We start from the raw sequence: 19,721 nt of genomic DNA, 5'->3' as shown, positions 1-19,721 counted from the left end.
ACGGTCCTGCTCTGAAAGCCCACGTCGCTCACTACCTGCTAATACAAGTGCCATACGGACCACTTCTTTTCCACTCCCACCAGAAATCTGTGAAAATAGGTATGCAGAACCCCTGTAGGACAGTTACAGAGACATTTTAAGAGAACTAACCTGTGCTATTTGAATCCGTTGGAGGTCACCCGGCTCTGAACTTCCCCAGCAGCTTCAATCTCGTTTCCTGTAGAGCGGCATGTGACACCACACTTCCTCACCGCACCTTGCTAGATTCGCTTCGCTTACTTTTAAAAACCAGATGAAGAAACTAACTGTCCCTTACAGCATGTTTAAGAGCTTTCTGCTCTCCTGTTGAACCACTGACATTTCTGCATAGCCAAAGAACCCTCCTCTATTGCCTTCTGAGTCACTCCATGATTCAATGGACCTTTTTGTACTATTTCTTTGTATTAATACCAAATGCTGAATGTGATTCTGTTACAGTATGCTCGGTGCCCCCCCCCCCCCTTCTTTTAAAGGGGAAACAAATGCAATAGTGGAAAACGTAATTACGCTGCAGGCGTGGGAATTTCAGTTCAAGGATATTTGTTTATCACATTTTCAGAGTGGTAATGAATTGACGTATTTGAATAGATGCAGTTATCAGCAATTTTCAGAAATATTTTTCATTTGAGTGTGGCAAACAGCTTTCACAGGAGTTTGAGTCCTATGAAAAATAGTTTACGACTTCAGAAGAATAGAGGTTCTCTTCTAAGTTGTAGCAGCGTGCATCCACGTATCATCATCTAGGGATGGGACAAACAGGCCTGAACGTAATGTCACAAAAGGAAGGACAGTAAAGTCCTGGATTAGAAGAGTATGTTTACAGGATTAGTCAATAGGTGGTGCTTTAGCAGAATTTTTTTTTAAAGACACGTGAATTTTGGAAAGGCAATCTAATCTTAAATGGTACCAACCCCAGAAGTGCTGACACAGCCTGGAGATAGTCTGAAGACTACCACGCCAGGGGAGAGGCAGAATGGTCTTACCGAGGTCAGCAAGGAGATACTGCTCTGCTGGAAGATGCTCCTTGTGCAGCACGTTAAACACCCTTCAATTAGGCTAAGGGAGGGGGCGGAGATCAATTAAATGTCCCTTTATTTAGTGAGAGCTGAAATAACAGCCAATGCTTGGGGCACTGATCAACCTGGCAAGGCCTGAGTGAAGGCGGATGGGTCACACAGCCAGAGGGGTTCCCCTGGGGACTGACGGCAAACATCTGTGCTGGGGCACTGATTGGATTTAGCTGCACCTAAGCGTGGGTGTGAAGAACCTGAAGGCAGGAAGAGTGAACAAACAGACAGTGGTGCTGCACATTTGGGATGCAAAGCTTTCAGCAGCAACACTCATTTATGGCTGTCCTCCCACTGCCATTCATTTCTCCCACGGCTGTCTCAGGTGCGTTGGCACAGTGGTTCCACAGCCTGTGCCATGGAGCGTATGAAGGAACTGATCTGGTATTCAAAAGTTGATTAGTTTTTTTTCTTTTTCTCACTCTCAGGCAGCAGGGGACAGCTGCTAGCATGAAGCTGGCTCTGCTGTTACCCAGGCTGTAGCGCAAAACCACGGTTTACGGTGAGAGGCCCAGAGCAAACCAATGGGAGCTTCTTGTTTGCCCATTGGTTGATGCATTCTATGTAATTTGTGCGTAAATTAAGAGGTTTCCACTAAAAATGTCATCTTTTAAATTAAGCTGTGCCAGATGAAGACATCAGTGTTGTGAGCAGCCTCCCGGTGACCACCAGCCAGGGATTACCTCCCCATCTGCTGCCTCAGGGCTTCATACCACTGCTCACCAGTTTACTGCTATCAAATGAGCCAAATTAGCTCCAATAATTTTTATCGGTGGGTTAAAGTAATCTGACTGATCCTGCTGCAAATCGAGTGGCAATGGTTTTGAGGATGCCTCCTACCCACAGAGATGTGGGAGTAGTGACCTCTGGCAAAGAGGCAGCGACAAACAACGGGATTTCACTGAGCAGCAGCTGAGCCTTGAACAAATCACACCCATCTAATAAGAGATGTAAGCGTTTTATGTGTAAACATACAGAGGATACCCACACAAAAGGAAATACATGCATGACTGAAAAAAAGACTAGTCCACAAAATGGATGCTTTTGCATCAGGCTCTTTTTGGGCGTACACACGCCTACTTGTGCACGCACGTCTGAGCTCCTGCGGTTGTAGCAGGAGTTCACGTGCAAACACATGTCCGCAGATGCACCTGCTCTGCCCCCATTTAAAGTTTCGGGCCAAATGGCCAAGGTATTATTTACACTGGAAGACACTTGAGAGCGCTGCGAGATGCATGCGGCTTACGCGTTTTCCCCTCGGTAAGCGTGCAGAGACACGATACGCTGGACACCGAGCTTCAGAGGCACCGAGGGGAAGTTGAAGAGTTCAGGAAGCGGCCATGTTTGCTCTCAGCACACTGCCTCTTTGTCCTCCCCACAGCTGCTCGCCCGGCGCCTTTCAGGCAGCCCGAATCCCTCACAAGAGATGGGTTATTTCTCTCCATTTTAAGAAGGGGCTACGTTTACAAAGCCACTTTTAACGTGCCAACCGCCGTGCGAGGATCTAGCCGCGTATATTGGGCCGTGCCGGAGCGGTGCTGGGAGTCGCTGGTGGGGGAAATGCGCTTTATATCCCCCCAGATACCCGGGGTTGTTCAAGACGGGAGGAATTTGTTCGCCCAGCAGGTAACTCGCAGCAGTCTCCCAGATGCTTTTAAGCTATGCCCAAGGAAAACGGCCTCCCAGGGTGTTGCTTCAGCCAAGTTCAGAGTGCAGCGGCACCTCGGCATGCCCGTCAGCGGGGCGACGGAGAAGGCACTGCGGGGACAGCAAAGGCAGCTGTGTGACACCGGGGGGACTTGCCGTGTCCACAGAGCTCTCACGCAGCGGGGTTTGCTGAGCCACCACGGACACCAGAGGATCTGTCAGCTCTGACCACGGAGCATTAAGACATGAAGGGAAACATCTGAAGCCTGATAAATTCTGTCCTCTGTAAACAAACCACTTCTTTCTCCATCCTTGTCACAGATGAGGAGTCTGTTGACCGGCACCTTCCAGAGGACCAAAGCCTCAACAGGATTTTTGGCAGTAATCTTATGTGATAAGCCAACTGCTTGTAACTAATGCTGTATCTCACCTTGTATATACAGAAGACAAAACCATCTCTTTGTCTTCTTCTGAGGGGAAAGCATACCTGAAGCTCTTCCTTATGTACACCTGGGTACCTAATGAAGGCATGTGCTAGTAACCCTGCAGATGGCACAAGTTGTTTTTAAGACTGCCAGTTGACTTCCCCTCGCTTGCCACGAGATCAAACAGCATTTGATTTATGGATAAAGGACCACCCCGGCAGCAATAACAAGTTGCACAGTGGCCTGACAGATAAGCTACACAGGGATGTTAATAGACACAGCTGCAAAGCTATTTACACAATAATTTGCTGTCTTGTGCTATGGGGATAAAAAGACAATCATGGGCTCTGAGGTTTTTTGGTTTATATTAGAAACGTGCCCTACCCTACATCCACACCTTTGAGTATACTGGACATGGTGATCCAGGCTAATGGAGCATGCTGAATCCCAGCATTCAAAACCCACACATAAGACTTGCCTTATAAGAATGGGCCGTATTTATTCATTATATGGAAACTCACCCCCTTCACCAATATGGCTAAGAGTATACGCACACACACAGAATAGCGGGTACGGTGGGGACTGTTTTCTGTCTGGTACCTGTCACCAGCAAATATGAGCAATTAACGTCTCAGTGATTGGGCAAAACAATCTGTACTCCTGACCTCGAGCAGGAACAACACATGCGAGTGCAAGAGTAAGCCATCATGTGGAGCTGCTAACACGCAACTACAACCTCTCCCCCCCACCCCCAAATCTGTTCGTCAAATCACCAGAGCCAAGCACTAATACAGAGGTGTTCAAACTTCAAAGGAGGAGCACAGTCGGCAAGAGTTTGTTGAAAGAATTACAACCAGGCATGGAAACTGGGACTTCTCAGTAGCATATAATCCCTGCTGTTTCCATTTCCTCTTGCTCATTATCGGCACAGACGGGGGCTGAAGATTAGTAAACAGTGGGTGTTTGGGGTGAATTAGAGCATGTGTGATGTAGAGCTAGGTATCCTGGTGGCATCCGTGTGACTTCGTAGAGAGATGTAAATATTTAATGTTGCCCACTATGTTTCTTCAGAATGATGAAATATTAACATGTTCCTTGGAGGTGGGAGAATCATACCAGATAAAACAGAGAATCTATCTTGTCCTACATCTAGGATGTGAACAATATCTGATGGTCAAAAATCTTCTGGCAAATTCCCCCTCTGTAGTCACATGTGTGTTGAAGATGAAGAGTTTTCACACTGCTCCAGTCCTGTCTGAAACCAGGAAAAAAAACCCCAAACCAACAAACTCTGGGACAAAACCCTTTACACAGCTACGTGTATATGAGACATTACATTTTCAGCTATCACCCTTGTTTTTAGCCACAAGTTACCCTTTCAGAGGACAGCCACCTAAATAAAAGCCATTACTAAGAAAATGTAATATGCCTAGAAACGCCTACGTATTTCTTGAGTGAAAACTGCTGAACTGACAAACCTTGCTCTCAGAAAGTTACTTGTCCTCCTTGCCCCAATAATATAGACATTAACAAACTCCTGAAGGAAAGTTCTGCACTGCATGTGTATTATGATATATATCATAAGATATATTTCTAAAAGGAGAACTCTATCTTTGTGGAAGTCTCTTCACATCATTATAGATATTTCTAATAACCTTAACACGTTCTCAGGAACTAAAATGGAAGTTTTATTAAAAGGAACGGTGCTGGTCTTTTCTTACAACACTTAATTTCATATAAAACCTGGTTTCTTAGTTTGTAGCTTTTTTATACAACAACTTGAGACACAGTTTCTCTTTGACCTGATCAAAGAATATGGGATTACTCAATAGGTCCACCAACAAAAAACAGTGTATGCTATCTTTCCAAAGAGTTTTTCAACACTTTTTGCCCAGTAAAAACTGCCTAGCTGTTTTTCTAGACCAGTGTTTGTTACACTTTGCCAATGGCACGTGTAGTCTTCAAGTACATTTTTCAATACATGAGCATTGCTATGATGGCGATATTAAAAGATATTTATTATTGAGCAATTTGTCTTTAGCTATTAGCATGAGTCTTAAAGTTTCAGGCATGAATAAGTTGATGAAGAATTTTTATATACTTGGTTATTTCACCAGAAAACACCAACTGTTTTTAAAAGATCACACTTAAAATCTGAATAATACTTTATATTCAAACTTCCCATCAGCATTCGTGTGCATTTATATACACATATATGTATACACGAACAAAGCTAAACAAATCTACACCTTAGAAATCATGACCTACCACAACATCCACACATTTTAAAGCCACAAAAACAACACTCATTGATAAGAGCAATTTCTTCATCTGACACAGGCCATATAGTTTCAAGCTGTTACTTCTGCTTAGTTTATTTCCCCTTTAAATTCTGAATTTTCATACTGGAAGGACTGCAAACTTGTGATTAGGTAGAAAATAGAAAGGGAGCTAGCTACAAGCAGGATAATACAGGAGTACATATTGGCATGATTTCACTGGAGACAAAAGAGCTGTGCACCATTTTATAGTAGGGACATCCTATCCAAAGCTCATGTCCTTTTATTTTCCCTTTTAAAAAAAAAAGTGAGTCCCAATCAGTGGGAACTTTAGTCCATTTCTTGCATTCTTCCCATGGGTGGTATATTCCACATCAGGAATATCTAGATGCCAAATATAGCCACAGATCGGAGTCTGTGCATACTTGCTGGGTGATTATAAAATAGAAGCAGATTCTCTGCTGTATAATGGATAAAATCTTTTATTCCTTGCTTCAGTACAACTGCCAGCAATCCCATACTGATTGGAACTACTCCTGAGTAAGGTGAGCAAGATCAGATCATGTGTTTTTCTTTCATTAATATTTATTGAAAACAACATTCTCCCAAGAATAAACAGCAGAAAGGGAGGCTCAGTATATGAATATGTATACCCACTGCATGCCACATTGTCATTTAATTATCTATGCAATTACTATGAATTAGGACAGCAGTAGTTAAAAAAGTGACAGGGAATTGCAGGGTCCATGAAAAGCACCCAGATAACAGCCTGGGAGACTAAGAGTCTCTGTTTCCTTAGGCAGTGAAAAATTCAGCCCTGTTGGGAGATCCTACATCTCACTTACACGTAAGGGGTAGCTACATGGGACACATCCAAGCGAGACTGCTCACACCACTATACCCAGTATTGGCCCTGGTCTGAAAGGATCACTTGTTAACCATCAGGGAACAGTTTCAATCCTTGTTCACAATCTGACTATTTCATGATGGCTTTCAGTGTGGAAGTCATTCAATGCCATTTTGAGCAGGAACTTTTGTCTTGCAGAGCTGGGATTACCAACTCATTGCATTTAGACTACACTAAACCTGATAGAAAGCAATGTTTAATCACAGCTCACCTGGCTTAGAGATAAACTGCTGATCTAGAAATAAAATGCCCTATATTGCTAATCATCAAAACCTGGTTTCATCAACTGCTGCAACTGAGTCAGTTATCAGGAGACTGCACTCACAGGACATAAAGCAACACTTCTACCTCAAAAGGGTATGCGGACACGCTGTTGCCCCCACAGCTAAACAAATGAAAGGAACTGGGCTTCTGATGCCTTGGCTATGCAAGTTCCCATGACATGCTTGGGAACTGGCAATCAGGATAAGCCCCCAAATGGGCAGGTTGAGATTGAGAGCAGAGGCAGTAGTATGATATTCTGGCTTGGAACAGCTTGGTACCACCAGGTCTCCCTCATTAGCAAAAGTTCCACACAAGAATATAACTGAACTTGTAATTACCTATCTATATCCCACTCTGCATGTGTTTTATTTCTTCCTTCCTCTCCCAATAGCAAAAGGCCAGGTACTCAGTAGAGAACAGAATAATTCAATTTATAGCTGTATATATGGCTTATGGCTCTGAGGGTATTACCTATGCACAACAGAAAACCCTGGCTTTGTGTATCTTGAAGCACGGCTGTCTGAAAAGTTGCTGCTAACAGAGCAGAAATACCTTACAGTCCAATTTCTAGACTATTCAGCAAAGCTGGCTGGCTCCCCTGCGAGGCTGCGCCGCAGCAGTGACCTAGGAGAACAGCACAGAGGAAAGCAGCAGGGGCCTCCTAAAACCCTCCTGCTTGGCCTGAAAAATTACAGCTGCTCCAGAGTAAGGGGGAGACTACAGCATGGGCCCCTTGGGGGAGGTGAGATTAGTCATGGGCATTTTGGTAGAGCCCAATGCTTCCAGTTGGTCTGTGGGCCACGTCCCAGCAGAGCCAGCACATCCCGGCATGGTCCCTCATGGAGGATGAATTGCGAGCCGATGCTCCCCAGCTCTCATCGGCAATGCCTCGAAGCATCCCCACATGCTGCGGGAGTCTAAAGGTGTTTCTTCACCCGCTTCCCTGTCGCTACGCGCAGCCAGCGGGGGCTCGGCTACACCAGCTGTGATACAGGCTGTTTATACCTACTTGAGGTTTCATGATGTTAATAGTTTGGATTTAAGTAAACTTTGTGACATATTTAACTTTGGGCATTTTTGCTGCTAAATGGGACAAGGGCTGTTCTCTCAACTTCTAATGCCAAAGCCAGCGCCTTACATCGCTCTTGGGAATTCTGGCTTTGAAGACCTTTGGTTGTCCATGAGGCTATTTCCATAATTATATCCTTAAAAACTATTTAGAAAATCCCTTATGTTATACTTGCCATTATACCAGACAAGATTTCTTAGTGACAGGGTCCAAGATCCTGCACTGATGTATGTTACAGAAAATGACAGCGATACCAGGGGTCACGTACTCCATTAAGAAATGAAGAAACCAGGACCCGAAGATGCCAGAGTTAAATACAGAGAAGTGACACTGCAATTTGTGAGAATTTCACTGGAGAGAACTGAGGTTTATTGCATCAAACATGCCTGCAGATACCTTGGGTTTCTTCCTCCCTGGTACAGTCACATCACAGTGACCCTCCAAAACTTTAAAAGAAATATGTCAAAGGCACTGGAGCTTTAGAGCAAAAGAAAGAGTGATCCTACCTTCAGGATGGTGATTTCCAAAAATAACCAGCAGTGTCCACCAGAGAACAGAGGGAGCACCTCCAGAAGCCTCATGGAAAACAGGCCCAGAGGAAAGCCCCAGGAAATGCTGTCCTGACCTTGCCTGGAGCAATCCTGCTCCACTGGTCTCCTCTCAGCACCGATCCCCCACAGCAACCTTACACCAAGGGCAGGACTGGACCCAGGGTTGCACCTACCGGCCCTTTTGCTAGTCCAGAGTGATTTTTTGTGTGTGTGTCTCTCTGTTCTTACTTCCTAGGGCATAAAGTCATGCCTAACTAAGAAACGGCAGTGGGAAACTTCCTTATGTCTGTATAAAGGGAAGAAGGTGAAAATACACTTTTTTTTGGTTGGTTGGTTTTTTTACTTTCCCTTTTTGCAGGGTTTTTCAATTCTATTTTCACTTGCTTCTGTCCATACCTCACAGCAGATGGCCTGGAGCAAAGGCCTTGGAAGCTGTAAATGCTGTGGTATTATATACCATGTGGTATCATTACCATGGTTTCTTTAATGCCTCATCAGTCTTGCTGATTAGTGAGCGGACGGTGAACCAACATATTTGTGAGAAGAATAAAAGCCTTCTGTCTAAGCAAAAAAGAGCAGTCATATACGACTCTTACTGTAAACAACTATAAACTCCATTATTCCTCCTAAGAGGAAACTTTCTTGGGGAACTTTTAAAGTAACAAAAAAACCAGAAGACAACAATGACAGTTCTTCCCCTTGGAAGCACAAAATCCCTCAGTGTTCTCATTTAAGTACCGCATATGATGACATCCAACTGGGTTTTACCCTGCAACTCACTCGCATTATCAGGGATGTTCTGCTAAACAACTGGCGCATTTTAAATGAATAAAGAGGGAACTTGTCCAGTCATCTCAAGCTGTTTGTCAGTTATGGAACACTTCATTTTCTAGTTCCCTATAGCAGCTCAAGTTAATTTGTCTTTCTCTTGACTCCAGTCAGCATGCACACTTTTTTAAGGATGCACAAATGAAAAAAAGAAAGAGCTACAATAAAACTTGGAGACACTGATCCTGCAGGGAGCTGCTAGGAAGAGGATAACCAATAAATGAGGAAATAAATATTGTTCTGGTTCCACTTAAGGGGACAAGTAAGTTCTCCTGGTTTCGGCTGGGACAGAGTTAATTTTCTCTCTAGTAGCTAGTATAGTGTTATGTTTTGGATTTAGTATGAGAATAATGTTGATAACACACTGATGTTTTCAGTTGTTGCTAAGTAATGTTTAGACTAAGTCAAGGATTTTTCAGCTTCTTGTGCCCAGCCAGCAAGAAGCTGGGGGGGACACAGCCAGGACAGCTGAGCCAAACTGGCCAAAGGAATATTCCATACCATATGACATCATGCCCAGTATATAAACTGGGGGGAGTTGGCCTTGGAGGGGGGGGGGGGCAGGGGCGGCAGATCACTGCTCAGGAACCAACTGGGCATTGGTCAGCAAGTGGTAAGCAATTGCATTGTGCATCACTTGGTTTGTATATTCTAATTATTTTATTATTATTATCATTATTATTATTTTCTTTCTTTCTGTCCTATTGGACTGTCTTTATCTCAACCCACAATTTTTACTTTTTTTCCCTGACTCTCTCCCCCATCTCACTGGGTGGGGGGAGTGAGCAAGTGGCTGCGTGGTACTTTATTGCCAGCTGGGGTTAAACAACAACAAAGTATAAGTATGCAGCAACTCTTCAGAGTAAGATGCTTCACTTTGAAAAGTATCATCTTATTTGAAATTAAAACTAAACAAGACAAGAACACAAGTTGTTCATTTACACCCAAGGGACACTAGTCACTTCAATTAAGAATAATCTATTTAAAGTTGTGCCATGAAACAAGTTTTCTGTCCCTCCCTAAACAACCTATCCAGATCAAATGCTGAACTTGTATTTGAAAATATGGTAGGAAGGTCAAAGGGAGAATTATTTCCTTGTGGTTTGTTGCTGCCTAGTGTTACAACAAAGTTTTGAGGCTGTCTGCTGCCATTTGAGAGTTTCAGGTTCCAAGATGTCACCAGAACTATTGACTGGAAAAGTTGTATGTTTAAGGAATATCTTTCTCTCAAAGTAGTATTAGTCTGGGGTGATTTGAAAACACAATTTGGAGACAGGAATAATGATATACTGGTTGGTGTTGCCTCTGTGGCCTCAGACGAATAGCATTCTCTCTAAAACTGAAATAGTCATACTTGCCTATCTTCCTTACCACCACATTGCTATAATTTGTCTTTTCATTTCTCCCATTGGAATAGAAAATGTTTTCTACTGGGCATTGATCAAATGTATTCCCTATCTTAGAGGTCTTAAAAACAAAGACAAGATGTATAACCATATGAAAAACAAGAAGCAGCATCTGACCAAGTAGAGATGCATATAAAGAGATCAATGTATTGAGTCATGCAAACTCACTTTTATGCATGATCACATGGTTTGCTTACTTACAACATAGGCAACACACAGCACCCTTTATGGTTTACATTTAATAGTTCCTTTAAAAATTGTTTTCAATAGTTTCAGATGTGAATGTAAGAGTGAAAATTATCTATTTTGCATTTCATGCAAGAAAAAATACTTTTGGAAATATGTTAGGCAAAGTGGGTCAGACAGTGTTGGGTAAATCAGGACATGAGGAGAGCAGTGACTGATGTGATGGCCATGGGAGGACTGATGAGTTGTGGTAAATTGAAGAGAGGACTGTAAAGCTTAGTACTGCATGGCTGATGCTGTCCATGTTTGCCAAACTGTAAGTAATCCAAAGTAATCCAAAAGTGTCAAAGCAGTATCCTTGAATTACTAGCTGAGGAACATTTCCTCTTGTAGGTGGAGAGGGGGAAAATAAGCAATCCTTTCCACCCCCCCGCCAATATTTTTCATCATCCATGTCTTTCTATTAAAAATCTACTTAGTTGATGCTAGTTACAAAACCAGTTACCATCCTGTTTAGGCTACTCGTAAAAGGAAGGATCCTGATTCATAGCACCCTCTTACAGCTCTGGAGTGCTACCTCAGCAGCTGGAGCTTGCAAGCTGCCTCCAAGCACCTACATCTTTCCTCAGGGACCAGGGTAATTTGAGGGTGGCTATAAGGTCCCACCATTTTCAGAGCCTGCCAGTGAGGTGAGCTAATGAGGCACCATCTGTTGTTCCCAGCAGAAATAGCAGAGACACCACATATAGGGCAACAGTTCTCAAACTTAACTGTTCACATCACTGCTTTAAAAAAAAGAAAAAAAGGAAAGAGAAAAGAGTTAGGGAAAAAAAAAAAATGGAAGCTCAGGCAAACTCTTCTTTCACTTGTTAAAAAAGGGGCCAGGGCACAGCTCTGAGCCACTGGGTGCACAGACTGGTCTGGAGGGACCCTGTATCTGCTAGAACTCATTTTACCTTCTTAATTCCCAAGAACAAGCATTTTAAGGATCGTATTTTGCACATCTGATAATACCGCACTCACCCTTTCACGGTCTCTCTCGCCTATGGAGATCTTTAAACCAGCAAAAGAGAAGACAACACAAAAAAAAAAAAAAATCTGAAAACAAAACCAGACTCTGGATCAGAAAATTCATTACATAGTCTATAATTTAACACTCAGAACTACAGGAGATTAAGTTTTATATACCTTCAAGGTTCAGTGGGAAGAAAATCATGCTGCTAACCAAATCCTGTGGTGTGCTGAGCCAGTGTTAGAAACCTGGGGGCAGAGTCTGGACCTGCCAGCCTTGGGCTGTCCGTGCCAGAACACTCCCATGCACTGCAGGTATTTCCCTTGCCAAGAAATCCCAACTTCTCAGTTCTACACGTGTCCCATTGTAAAGATGCCTTTTCTAATGTTTAAGACAGTTTGTTGTATTCAGTAGTATCACTAAGCATGACTAATTTGGGATACATTCACAAGCACTCACACTTGTCTTGCTTCCACTGCAGCCAGGCATAGCACCCATACCTATGTTCGAAGCAAAGCTGCCCAGACAATTCAGCTTTATGTAGCTGGCAGGCTCAGCTGTTCCAGGGCATTACTGTGACACACAGCTCTCCTCACAGAGCAGCAATGCACATGTATAATTGGACAACAGGTTGTGGCAACAATAATATAACATATTGTCCTATCTGATTTCTATGACTTAAAGGATTTCCCAACTTTGATGCCTGCTGTTGCCCTCTTAGTATTTAGATACCCATGTCAAGTGAGTTACAAAACTGATCTGTTATTGGGGTGAATAAGTGATGGACAGATCTGCTGAATCATGCAAGGCTCCACTGACTTTTAGTTATGCTTATGTAACTCCATAGTTTCACAGCTGCTAATAATTAGCAGATGACCTGCATAAGTGCTAGACAAGAAAAAAAAAAAAAAAAAAAAGATGGGAAAGGAGAATCCTGCTTCATCACTTCAAAAACAAGCTACCAAGACAAGAGTAATGACTTTTTTTTTCAATCTGCCATGATTTTCTTTTTCTCCTCTCAACAGAATTCAAACACAGCATAACAAATTCAGCATAACTTATAACTGAGTATCTGAATGGTGCCTTGTTCACAGCATTTGGATTTGAAACGCAGATGCAGTTAACTCACAGCTTAACTCCTTCAATGGTACTCTAAAATGCTGATCTGTGTTCTTCTCAGCTTCCAGATTTTAAAATGTTTTCAAGTGATTTTTATTTTTTTTTAAACAAAGAGAGATTCAAACTGGGATTCAGTGTACAGTTTCCTCTGCTCTTTTCCTCTCTTAAAAATAAGAGATTAATTGTTATGCAGCAAACTGGGAATAACATCACTTTCTAAAAATTTCCTTTGCAGCTCTTGTCTTTATTTCACCAAATTCTTTTCCAGATCTGATGTTCTCAGTGTTTCCTGAAAAAGTCAATGCAATAAACTGTTCTTTAGTACTAACCCCCCCATGAATATGACACCTAAAGTAAAAAAAAAAAAAAAAAAAAAAAAAAAAAAAAAAAAAGAAAAGGAAAAGAAAACGATCTTTTAGAGGGTAAAAGTAGTCTTTGTTGCCAAGTGATCTGAAAGTAGTTGAGTAGGGAAAGGAGATGGGTTTATGTTTAAAAACAACATCTTTTAGCTACTAAGGCACTAGTCTGCCAGTCAGGAGATTTATGATCCTCTCCCAGCACTATTACTGACCTGCTGCTATGAGACTTTGGGCAAAGTCACTTCCCCACACTATGCTTCTCAATGCATTCCAATTTTTGAAGTCTTTATTCAGACTTCTCAAGGCCATTTTTGGATGTTGAGAGACCACTTTTATTCCCAGACGTTCTGGGGACAGACAAAAGCAGCCGTGCTTATCCAGTAATGCAGAAACATAGCATACAGCCAGCTGGAAGGAACTGCTGGATCTCATCTAGTTCAGAGCAGGGCTAACCTGGCTTAAAGCACATTGCTTGGGCCTTGTCCAGTCCAGTTTTTAGACTATCTCCAAGGACAGAGACTCCACCATCTCTCTGGACAAACAGTTTCAGTGGTTAGCCACCCTCACCACTGAGGACCTTACTGGCAATTTTTATAGGAAGCAGTACAATGAGCCGAGGAATGCAATTTCTTCTTAGGGCTCACTTCTGGTCCTGTTAAGTCAGGCTCCAGGAAAATTCAGAGAGAAGCCTGCTCCACGCTGCCTGCTCTTCATGGCAAGAAGATATCAGCAGTCAAGCACAGTATTCATCAAGAATATTGAAGAGTGGGAGGAAGAGGGAATCACCCCACTTCCTGAAGTTATCACAAGAGGAACATGCACAAGCTATTTTGGGCTCACTGAAGCTGCTAAAAGCATTTATTTTAACCTCTGTATTACTTCCCATTAAAGAATATCCTGTAGTTTCTTCAGCAGGAGATACGTACTCAAGTTTAGCTCAAACAAGAAGGAGAGCCCTCTCATGAAAACACGCACAGGAGGACAGGCAGGCCCTTCACACGGACCTAGTCCCAGGAAGGAAATGGCAGGAGCTACACACATACACACACTGAAGAGATTCAAGATGAGGGGTGCCACAAACAGCTCAAATCTTGGGAACTTTTGCTTCTGCAACATTAGCAGTTTAAGGAGTTACAAAATTATACTTTTTAACTCCAAAGTGTGCTTATGTGTAATCAGAACCAAAGGTAGAAGAACACTAACGAGGTTACAGCAGAGTTAAGTGTTACAAAACAGGCTCTTGAACTACTCCTTGCGCTTCCCGTTTATCTCCTTCCAGGAATAAGGAAAAACTTTCTATTCTGAACTCCTTTGATCTCTCAGATTTAAATGAAACTGCTCCCTCGCCACTTGCTTCTCCAGCCTCAGAGACACTCTTCACTGATCTTTGTGAACAGAGTTGGATGAGGCCCAAGGACAGCTGCTCTTTCAGACTTGCGTGCCTGCGAGGCTGAAGAACGGCTGCAGTATCTTTCAGAGCTCTGATGTTCAGGGTTATTTCCACTGAAAAAATAATCTTTTTACAATTTAGGTTTCACTTACAAGTCAGCAGCAGTGGCACAGTGCTTGCAGAGAAGCACAACAGAGTACTAACATAGTAAACAGTTGATTGATTTCCTTCCCCTTTCTCCTCTTCAGATATCTAGACATATGCACACATGTGGCTGGTGCTACATGAGAGCACTACACTGCTATCATACTGATCACCACAAGTGTCCAAAATATTTTAAACAAAACCTTCTACTACAGCACAATTCTAGACATCTTCATTAAATTAAGTTTTAAATAATCTATTTTCTGGGCTATTTGCCAACTAACAGTTCAGCATTTATTATTCAATAACAGACAGAATTTCACGTACATCTTTGAAGTAAGGAGCTGAACAACAAGTAGGTGTTAACTGCACACGCAATGGCACACAGAAGAGACAGCTGCCTTGAAGATTGATGGCCACTTCCAGTATCCTCACCTTTGGTACTACTGAGATCTGTTCTACCAACCCAAAACTTAACTATCTCCCCATACAAAGAATGCTCTCCCCATCCCTACTCAAATAGGGTTAGCACCATGGATTTTGAACCAAGATACGCAACAGTCCCTTTTTATAACAGATCCAACAGAACAAGTGTTAGAGTGCACCACATGAAGAAAAGGAGGAAGCATCCACATTAGACCCAAGAATAAGAGAAGTCAGCAGAAAGAACACAAAAGCATTTAATCAGATTTGAATTTTGATAACACTTCATTGTTGTTAAGAAGCTACAATTAAGACATGTTTACCTGGGCAAAAGCCACAAACTTTAAAGAAATCCTCCCCTCTTCGTTGCATCACTATTTCTCAAGGTTTCCATACATTAAGTCCATTATCCGGGTGGAGATTCAACGTAGTTAAAAGCACAGAACATTTCTAAAGGCTGCTGCATGAAGACTTTTTACTAAATTGTATATATAGACCAAGAACAATATACATGCCTCCAAAGGAAACCTTTGAATTCCTGTCCTTGTGTCATATTTGTCAGACAACACCAACATACACTCTTTTCTCCCTCCAGAAAAGCTTGGTGTTTATACAAGCAAGGCAGAAAACTAATAGCTGTTAGGACTTTATGCACTCTAGGTAATGGCGAGCAATACTGCAGCATGTTTCCTTCACAAAGGGGTTAGCATTGCTCATGCTCCTCAGTGGCCTCTCCACTGAGGAGGGTCTGGAGGTCATCAGATGTAAGGGTCATACCTGTTGTCACAGGTGGGAAATTGCTCCTTCTATAGCCAATACCTTTTTCTAGATGCACACTTTCAATCCTGACTCTAGTGCACAAGTAGAACCCTGATCCAATTTTGTAATAACTCTGGGTTTCTCTCTTTTTTTTTTCTCTCTCCCTCTAAAAAAAGGTCTAATAGTCTTGTAGCAATGCAGCCCCCAAAGACAGCACCTTGCTACCTGTTGCCATTCAGAGAGTAAACTAATGCTGTAGAAAGTTCAAAGTGTAATTTCAGTAGATATACTAAGGCAGCAGCAGAAGTTAGGACACAGCTAGAGAGCTTCAACTATTTTAATTCCCATTTGCTGGGGTGAGTGATCTCAAAGCAGGAGGCAGGGGAGAGGCAGGACAGGGCTGATCAGGGACTTTTGTACAGGCAGAGGGAGCAGCTGCTGCTCCTCCTCCCCTCTCTCCTTTTCCAGCGATTTTTAACCCAGATTGCTGAACCTTTCAGCAATTCAGTTTACAGCACAACCCCACAGATAACTGGGAGAGGCTGAATGAGCTGCAGCACAGGGGGAGGAACAGGTGAGCAGCAATTAAAAAAAACCGAGAGGGGTGGGAGGGACAGGAGCAGAGGCAGAAAACCCTAAGCTGCCAAGGGCAATGTGTAGAGTAACCACAGCCTCCAGGGCACAGCCCCTGTCCCAAAGAGCTCGCACTCCAGTCAAGGCCAACCGCAGGAACTGGCATGCCTCTCGCTTCACATTCCTCAGAAACTTGCCTTAACCAACTATGGAAATCATAATTTCATGTACAACACGGAGAACTGCACATTTGACAGGCAGATGCTAAGGGCAACGTCCTGCTCAGCTGGAGGTCAGAGGATGCTGAAGAGCCTATAAGAGTGAGGCAGACACACATAATACTTGAGGAACGAAAAGCAGCACTTTCTGGAAGAACAATAACAGGGACTCAAGAGATACAATCTTGTACTTTTAGGATATTTGCCCTTGCCTCGCCAAACAGATCTTTAAATGACAGTTGTGCACATACAAAAAGCTTTTCCTCTCCATTTGTAGCTTTCCTCTGTTCCCCCCTATTCTCTCTCATACTCTCTTCCTGAATCTCCCTTTCTGCGTCTGTCCTCCCTGCATGTTATCCCGCTGCACGGAGGACAGAAGTGCTCTGGAACAGCTGTATTTCCTCCTCGCATGCTCCTTCCCTTCGCTCGCTCCGGCAGAGGGGAAAGTACACGCCAGCTCAGCCTGCCTCGTGCTTCACAGCACTTGGAAAGATGCACTGCCAGAGCAGGTCCCCCCACAGCAGCACTGCCATCCCCCCCGCCTTTACTGAAGGGCAAGGCCCCCAGGCAAGGCACACTGTGGGGAACATGCAGAAGCCAAACACTCTGAGAGGACCTCTTCTTTTTCACATGGGCTCTTGGGTGTCTGCTCCCATATTGGGCTTGGAGGAGCTAACGGACAGAAGAAACAGAGGGAAAAGTAGGAAGAGAGCGAAAAAGGGTGTGAACAAGTAGCAAAACACACTGCCCATCCTCTGGAGGTCGAGACAACTGAGAACAGCTGCTTATTACAGCCCTGTCTGAAGAAGCACAAGAATAAAAGAGTGATTTAAAAGTACCTCACAGTGGGTTCCTGAACAAGCACACCTTAGTGCCAGAGACAAGTATTGTGTCACTTTTGTTTTAAATAAGAGGCCTGAGCAGGGCACGTGGCAGCAGCTGAAGAACACCTACTCTCAGAGAAAGGATGTAGTCCTGCACTGCAGAAGGTGTTTATTCAAAGACGAAGCACAGCCATTAGAGTAGCAGAGGCAAAAAAAGGGGAAGACAAGCTAAAACTTTAAGACTGTTTACTTGAGGTTCCCAAACTCAGCTCCTTCAAAAAGCCCCCAAGAACCAGCTGAGAGAGCAGACGACCTGCTTTGGTTGCCTTCAACCATAAAGCCTAACTACAAGGCTCACCTCGACATTTGCTGCCGACGAAAGCACTTGAGGGAGGAAGGCTGCAACACAGACACCCGCATGAACGAGTGCCCACAGCGGCACCCCGCTTGGGTGCCACACGCGTGGCCCCGGTGCGGCTCTCCCCACCCTGCCACACCGGCCGGGATTTCACAGCCTTGGCCGTGCCACAGCAGGGATGGACACGGGTGCCACCAGCCACCTCCCTGGAGGTCCGGGCAGGGGCTCGGTCTGAGCCGCCAAGAGGGACCGGGGGCTGCGTCCGGAGGCCAACACCATCCTCCGTCCCGGGCACGCGCCCAACCCCGGGGAAAGCGGGAAAGCGAGGGGGAAGCAGGGAGGGATCCCAGCCCCACGAGGACGGCTTCGGAAGGCAGGAGGAGCACGTCCCGGCCCGAGACAGAGCAGTCTGGAAGAAAAGAGAGAAAGAGGAAACAGGCGCGAAGCGAGACTCGGCTCCCGGGGCAGGGGCAGCCGCGGACGCTGCCCCGCCGGCCGCCCCGACCCTTGTACCCGCAGGGCGCTCGCCCCGCGGGGCCGGGGGGTGCCGAGCCGCCCCCCCCCCCCGCCCCAGCGCGGCCGCCTCCGCCGCGGGGGCCCTGCCCGCCCCGCACGGAAACCCCCTCCCCTCCACCCCACCGGGACGCGGGCAGCGAAGCCCCGGCCGCCGCCAGCCCCGGCGCCCCCTTACCGCGCTCCGGGCGAGCTACGCGGCGGGAGGGGACGGCAGCTCCCGCCGGCGCTCCAGCCGCTGCGGCGGCCGGGACATGTTGGGCCGGGCGGCTATTTATAGCGGCAGGAAGCGGCGCGGCGCGGCTCTGGGGCGCCGCTCCCCCGTCGCCGCGCAGGCCCCGGCCCCGTCCCCGGCCCCGCAGAGCGGGGGGCGGGCGGGCGCTGACAGCCGGCCCGGGGGGCGGGAGGGTGTCCGCCCCGTCTCCCCCGCCTCCCGGGGTCGCGGCCCCCGGCTGGCGGGCCCGGCCCGGCCGGGGGAGCGAGGCTTTCCCGTGGGCTGGTGCTTCCCAGGCGGTGTGGGGGTGCTGGCGAAGGCCGTGCCTCCCCCCCGCCCGCACCTGCGGTCCTGCTGTCCCAGGTGTTCAATGGAAGTTAAAACCAGTCGGAGTTAACGAGATGGTAACCACGTTACGGGGAAAGGTTTTCAGGTCCCCAAGTGCTAACGACCCCGACCGCGAACACTGGCGGCTTTTCCAGGGATTCGTGCCGTTCAGACCCCGCTCGGTCCCCTGGCCGTACCCATTCCCCGCACGGGCAGCTCTGCTTTCCGCACCCTCTCGGCCTGGGCTGCGCCCGCTGCCGGGCGGTGCCGGAGGGCAGAGGTGCGCTGCGCCCTCCCCGCTCCCGCTCAGCGCTGACTCGGCCTTCGGGAAAGCCGCGAGCCCCAAAGGCCGTGGAGCGGGGTCTCCTCTCCCCCCAGCTGCCAAGGCTCCGTTTGTCTGCAGAGCTCTCAACACGCTCCATTTTCCCTACCTGCCTCCGATGGCCTTGATAGCAGCCAGCAGGGGAGGGGTAGTGGAGCTTGGGGAATGGCAAGGCAGCAGGCAGAGACACACACGGTGGAGTAGAAATGTGATTAAACAGTGGGAAAGAGGCACTTGCTTTTTCCCTTTTAAGGTTTGCAGTATGCAGAGGTGCGGGAAGGTCAATTACCCCTCTCTACGTGATGCCCCAAACGGCATTTGTGCTTCTTGCCTCAATTAACTCATGCAGAGATTGCTTTGCCAGACAAGCAATAGATTCTGCTTCCTTTTCCCTCTCAGCTTGACTAAGTTTTTTCTAGAAACAAAACTTCTGTTAATGTTTTTGGGTGCAGAACTGAGATCTTGAATGGAAAAAATGCCCACATTCTATGTAACGGA

At 45.6% G+C, this 19,721-nt stretch overlaps 1 protein-coding gene across 1 annotated transcript in view; it reads right to left on the bottom strand.

Annotated features, from left to right (window-relative positions):
* Window positions 1-18,726, bottom strand: part of WIPF1 (WAS/WASL interacting protein family member 1) — a 57,335-nt gene extending 38,609 nt beyond the window's left edge. Inside the window, 1 exon segment of the mRNA XM_041124246.1 lies at window positions 18,539-18,726. The gene's annotated coding sequence lies outside the window, so the exon portion shown is untranslated.
* Window positions 18,727-19,721: the final 995 nt, after the last annotated feature.

Source organism: Aquila chrysaetos, chromosome 6 (assembly GCF_900496995.4).
Source record: "Aquila chrysaetos chrysaetos chromosome 6, bAquChr1.4, whole genome shotgun sequence".
Taxonomy (NCBI): Eukaryota; Metazoa; Chordata; class Aves; order Accipitriformes; family Accipitridae; genus Aquila; species Aquila chrysaetos.
This window is presented reverse-complemented; position numbering and strand designations above follow the sequence as displayed.